The 6,094-nt window shown below is 47.9% G+C and overlaps 1 long non-coding RNA gene across 1 annotated transcript; it reads right to left on the bottom strand.

Annotated features, from left to right (window-relative positions):
- Positions 1-234: 234 nt before the first annotated feature.
- Positions 235-1,458, bottom strand: LOC309445639. Its single transcript, XR_014185320.1, has 3 exons — positions 1,299-1,458; positions 837-998; positions 235-735 (listed from the first exon to the last, which is right to left on the bottom strand). It is a non-coding gene; the product is annotated as an uncharacterized lncRNA (long non-coding RNA).
- Between the last annotated feature and the right edge of the window lie 4,636 nt (positions 1,459-6,094).

Here is a 6,094-nt window from a genome sequence, read left to right as displayed (position 1 = left end):
GCTCTTAGAGATAAATTATCATGACACTTGCCTTGCAGTTAGGGGGAAATGCCCCAAAAGATGAAGACAGGACCAATACCATTTGTGAAGATGCCCTTTTTCCCCGCCCCCGAACTGTTCTATACAGTTTCCATTCAATCAACTTTTACTAACTGTAAAATGAAACAGAAAAACTGATATATTGATCTGAACTCCTTGTAAAATACTATTTTATTGCCACAGGATCATGCTGGTGCACAGAGAAAGAACAATTCCAGAACAAATCAGGACACCTTCCCAGGTTTATCTGCAATTCCTTTGCCTGTAGTGTCTTAGTTACAGAAGAGAGTGGAAAACCCCTGGAAAAACCTGCGTGCGTCTGCAACCTGTAATCAATTCCATTAACAATCCAGGCCCGCTCGTGCTCTCCGGAGCGGGACAGTCAGAGGACACGGGTGTTCCAGGAGCTCGTTGCCGCGGAGCGAGGACATGCGGCCGAGCCGCTGGCCGGACCTGCAGCCCTGCGGGGCGCAGGGGGTGTCCGTGGCAGAACCAGCAGCCGGAGCTGGGCCTAACGCGATTTCAACCCTGTCCGGCCTCTGAGCAGACCCGAAGGAACGCATTTGGATCTCAGGGCTCCAGATAGCCCCTTCTTAGTGTGAAAAGTCCTGATCTACTTCCTACAGAGCCAGTTCTGCAGTTTTGGACAGCTGCAGGTCACCGCTGTCTTCTAAGTCGATCTGACTGAATTTCAGGCTGTGGAGTTAAATGTCTCAGAGTTAAAACATCCTACTCTTACAGAGCAAAACGCCACAAATTCAGGTCAAGAAGCTCTCAGAATGTATCTTAAAACTTACCTTCTCACCTTCCACGGAGCATCCCAGCAGATTCAGAGCTCTTCAGATGCCTCTTTAGTCAGACTTGTGTCAGTTCTTCAGCCAAAGGTGCAGGATCCCCTCTGACGCCAGCACTGGTCCGTGGTTTCACACCTTCCATGCGCTTGGTTGTCTCGGGCGTACCTGTACCATTCCAAAGAGGGAAAATTTCAAAGGACTTGTCGTCTGCACTGTTTTCATTCTGGAGAAATTGAAGTAATAGCCCTCACTCTCCCCATGAGTTCACTCAAAGAGTATCCTTTGGGTTATTATTACAGCAAGTCATGCAAAAAACAAACAAGCAAAGGCAGGAGCCAGAAGTTATGTATATTATTTATAAAGTTCACGCAAAAGCTTCCAGCTCCACGGTGTCCCAACCTCTGTCACAGGTTTTCCAAAAGCAGGTACTATGGTTGTGGCGAAATCACGTCTCTTCTCGCTCACCTGAGGATTTTAATAGCCCTGTTGGTACTGGAGGCACAGGAACTGTCTCCAGGTCCTGCGCTGGACTTCCAACATGATTCGAATTCCTTATTGTCTCCATTCCCTGTGCCGTTGTACACACTGAGACCATCTTCTCAACAGCTAAGCACAAACGGGATTTAGCTGCCACGGGACATTTAGCAGCTTTCCATGATTAAACTGGAACGCAATGTGACACACAAAGGTTAAATCAGGAAGCTGATTAACTTTTATATTTATCAGTAGATATCTGCCAGATTCTCATTAGTTCCGGCTCATGTTTCTCATTGAAACGTCACACAGTATCAATTTAAGTATCTTGATTAACTGTAAATTACTTTTTACTCTGAAATAGGCAATATAATTAATTAATTCACTCATAATAATCAGCATCAGTATTGATTTGGATCTAATTAATTAATTAAATAGTGAGATTGATAAAACACTCTTTAGCTTTCCAAGGAAGAAAACAGCAGCTAATGCAATTGAACGCCAATTGAAGAGATCCACCAGATTTTGTCATATCAAGATTTGGAAATCAGCTACTTATCTTGACAGTGAAACTAAACCTCTAAACCATGCCACACTTCTGCCTTTTCTTTCAGTTCTGTCGTAGCCGTAAAATCCTTTTCAATTAGCTATAACACTGATTAATATGCAGAAGTTCAAACCTGTCGACATGCAGGTTGTGGCTGATGGGTGCAGAGATCATTTTCCATCACTTTAACGCCATCATCCCAATTTTGCTTCGTAACCCTGACTCATGTTCCTCTGTTGAATCAGACAAGCACATCCTTATCTTTTCAAGTGTTTCATGTTTTATTTAATTTTACCTAAAATTTATCCTGAGGTATTCAAATATTCTTCTATTCAAAGAAAAAGATGTTAGGCCACATTGCTGACTTGCTAAATCTTCAAAATGTCCTCTTAAGCTTTCTGAACTTATATCCATTACATTTAGCAGCAGTTCCTCATGGATTTAAGCAAAGATTCTCGTCCTCCTTCGGGGCTCTTCAGTTACCGTGTTTCCAAAGGAACGAACGATCGGGCCCTTGACGCGCGTCCCGCGGGGACCAGCGCTGCCCCCGCTCCCGCCTGCAGCCGCCGCCCCGCGCTCCCGCGGAGCCCAGCGCCGCCGCCGCTCCCACCTGCAGCCGCTGGCCGGGCCGCGTCCCGCGGAGCCCAGCGCCGCCCCCGCGCCCGCCTGCAGCCGCTGGCCGGGCCGCGGAGCCCAGCGCCGCCCCCGCGCCCGCCTGCAGCCGCTGGCCGGGCCGCGGAGCCCAGCGCTGCCCCCGCTCCCGCCTGCAGCCGCTGGCCGGGCCGCGGAGCCCAGCGCCGCCCCCGCGCCCGCCTGCAGCCGCTGGCCGGGCCGCATCCCGCGGAGCCCAGCGCCGCCCCCGCGCCCGCCTGCAGCCGCCGCCCCCGCGCCCGCCTGCAGCCGCCGCCCCCGCGCCCGCCTGCAGCCGCCGCCCCCGCGCCCGCCTGCAGCCGCCGCCCCCGCGCCCGCCTGCAGCCGCCGCCCCCGCGCCCGCCTGCAGCCGCCGCCCCCGCGCCCGCCTGCAGCCGCCGCCCCCGCTCCCGCCTGCAGCCGCCGCCCCCGCTCCCGCCTGCAGCCGCCGCTGGGCCACGGGCCGCGGGGCCCGCGCGAGAGCTCGCGACGGCAGGTGAGCTGCCGACACCGAGTACTTGAATGAGACAGAGTTCAGGCTTATTTACGCTTACAGTTCATTCTTTCCAGTGCCTTTTTGTATCCATTGCTACATATGCAAAAATTGCATAAAATGATATTGATAAAATGATTGCAGAAGACAGAACTCATAACAGAAACTTGAAAAAGCCAAATATTTTAAACAACGAAACATTTTGTTCTCTACAGTTCCTGCGATCTTCTGCAGTTTTTTGGACTGAAGGTTCAGTTAAAAAGAAAGGCCAGATGGTTCCTAACAAAGCGCTTCCTGTGAGCGGGACGTTTGGGGTGCGGAGCAGCCGATGAGCAGCCGTGCGGCTCTGGAGCCCGCGCGCCCCTCGGACAGTTGATTGTCCCTGGTGACAAGAGCATTCCGTTCGTTCTTTCGGTTTGCACTGAGAGCCCCCTCTCCAGAGCCTTTCAGAAAACTCAGTGTACAACACGCCGTGGGTTCTAATGACGCAGTGTTGGTGCGTTACAGTTGGATACGTGGGAGGCTGCCGCCAGTCCGAGCAACTCTTGGAGAAGCTGTTGTGTTGTAGCAGTGTTGCACAGCTTGCACTGAGGAGCTCTGGTACCCCAACACAGGTGAAATTAAAAAGGCAAAGACCTCACTGGAACAGGTGTTTTTCATCAGTCTAGTAAAGGCAGACTCTAACACTAAATGAAAATAGCTGCCAGAAGTAAGCAGAAATACCAGCCACCCAACTGCATCTCTTGCTAACACAGAAAGGAGGTTGACCTATGTCACCATTAACCTGGATTGTTTAGCAAACAGGGTAGTTTTGTAATTTTTATATTTAGGAAATGGAGAATAAATCAAACATCTTATTTTAGGAAGTCTTCTTCTTGACAGAAATTGTTACTTAACAGCTTATCAGTATACAATCATTGGGGAAAAAAACCCACATTTTTTCATACAATTTCTGTATTCAATGTATGCAAAAATAAGCTATTTTGTACTTATTTATGACATTTATTCCTCTTATAAGTTCTTCAGAATTCCTACAGATGTTTCCAGTGAGGAAGAGATTCTGGAATATATAATCACTTTTTGACAATTATTTCTGTAATAACTGTACATTTCTGTTGTGAGCGCCGGCGGTGCCACGTGAGGAGCTCTGATTTCGCCCCGCTCCGCCGTGCTCTCTGGGGCTGTCCGGGCTCTCTTGCGTTCCCGCAGAGAAGCTGGTGGCCGGGCTGCGCATCCTGCGCAGACCAGGTGGCCGGGGCAAAGCTTGCAGCCTTCGGTCTTGGTTCATGTGAAAAATGGTTGGACAGTGGCGGGCGGTTCAATACCGAACCTTTACCCTTTTTCTTAATACTTTAAGGCTCATTTCTGTGAAATGCTTGACAGGTAGAAGTTGAGGGGAACTTGCGGTTTACACATCGGTGTACTTCGGTAATGCCTCACCTCAGGCTTACAGTTACAAAAAGACTTATTCCCGTATTTCTGCTGAGGGAGTTAGAGCGATAAAAAACTGAAGTGACACAGAGAAGTCTCAGGTCCTTGTTTATAAATATATAATGATGTCTCTATTCCAAACAGTTTACAGCCATATACAGGGATTTCTGTCTGTAATCCCGCTGCCTTCAACAACGGTTCTCACTGTTGTGAGCCCTGTCTGTTACCGCTTGCAAAACCTGAGGGCAGACATAAGTGAATGCAAAGCCTTATGTGGTTTTTATAACTGAAATTCTTGACAGAAGAGTTATTTATCAGAAGCTACCGAAGGCAAATACATGACTTGTTTCTGTTGTACACTTAGACCAGCTAAATCATCTACGCTAATATCACATTAATGTGATGCATTTATTTTACAATATTTCATTACTGATGTGTGGATTTAGATACTAACATTTGATTTTCATGCTCCTTTAGTCTGCTCTCTCCGACGCAGCCAATGCTGACATTACAAGTGGTGGTTCTCGTTCATTGCTGGCTCCGGTTCCCCGCAGCAGGCCGAGTGCTGTATTTGAGCAGCGTGCATATCACATGCTAGTACAGGTTTTTTCAACACTCAGGAAACTAAACACGCCAAAAGTGTCTGCCTGGAGTACCTGGAAACTTGGGACCATTACTTGTGGATTATATTAGTCTCTAACATTAATTGTATGTCACAGTATCTCCCCAGCTTTAGTGAAGATACTCTCAATTTCCTCCACAGCAATAGTTTCACTTTTCTAATTGAAACTGTGTGCTCTGTTAGCTTGATGAAGAAAAACGTATAACTTCAGAATTCAAAGGTCATAAGCAAAAACTTCAGAGTCTCGGGCAACTGGATTACATCTGAATCTTTAAGCATCAGCTGCTGTCCAAACAGCCTAAGTACAACCATCCCGATTAACATGTGGGAGGGCAGAGGGCTCAGGGACGGGCCGCAAAGGCAGATGGTGCCACAGGGGCAGCTGGAGTCCGCGGAGGAAGCTGGGATGGATGCCCAGTGCTGTGCATTAAGATTTCTTTCCAGTAGTTCCTATGACTGTAACACTACATCATCAATCACCTGACTTTTGCCACCAACTCAAGACAGGATAAAATCAAGCCTGAAGTGCAATTTTTAAAGACAATTTTCTTAGCTATTTTAAGATGAAGAAGCATCTGGAAGTCCTGTTTTTCTCCAGGAAGAGAAATCTCTCTTCAGTTGTTTTGGGTGGGGATTTTTTGCTTCTGATTTCAACACAAGTGTCTAAAGAAAGAAAAGTGCGACATGGAAAACCTTATTCCACCCTGTGACACTTTGTGATACCTTTGTGTTTCACGTCATTTTGCACTCGCACTTCAGTCCAACCCCTGGTTTGAAGTGGCTGTGAATTACAATTACAGCTTTTTGCCCCTAGAACAGTTCTGATGCTGTCAGTAAGGACAGAATTTTACTTTTGACCTAGATATTGTATCTTGTTGTTTCCTGAAGACAACTGAACAGAACTGGTGTCAGCAGGAAGCGTGATCCAGGAGGAAGGGAACACACCTATGAATCACGCTGAGGTGGTGTGTTTGTTTCACTGACGTGTTTCCCGTGTGCGATGGGTGGACTTGTACTTCTCTACTTCTCTGTGCATTTGTTTGTGGCTTTATTAATGAACTAAC

Source organism: Streptopelia decaocto (genome assembly GCF_964273445.1).
Source record: "Streptopelia decaocto genome assembly, chromosome: 13".
NCBI classification, from domain to species: Eukaryota; Metazoa; Chordata; class Aves; order Columbiformes; family Columbidae; genus Streptopelia; species Streptopelia decaocto.
Note: the sequence above shows the minus strand (reverse complement) of the source record. Positions and strands in the feature narration are given on the sequence as shown.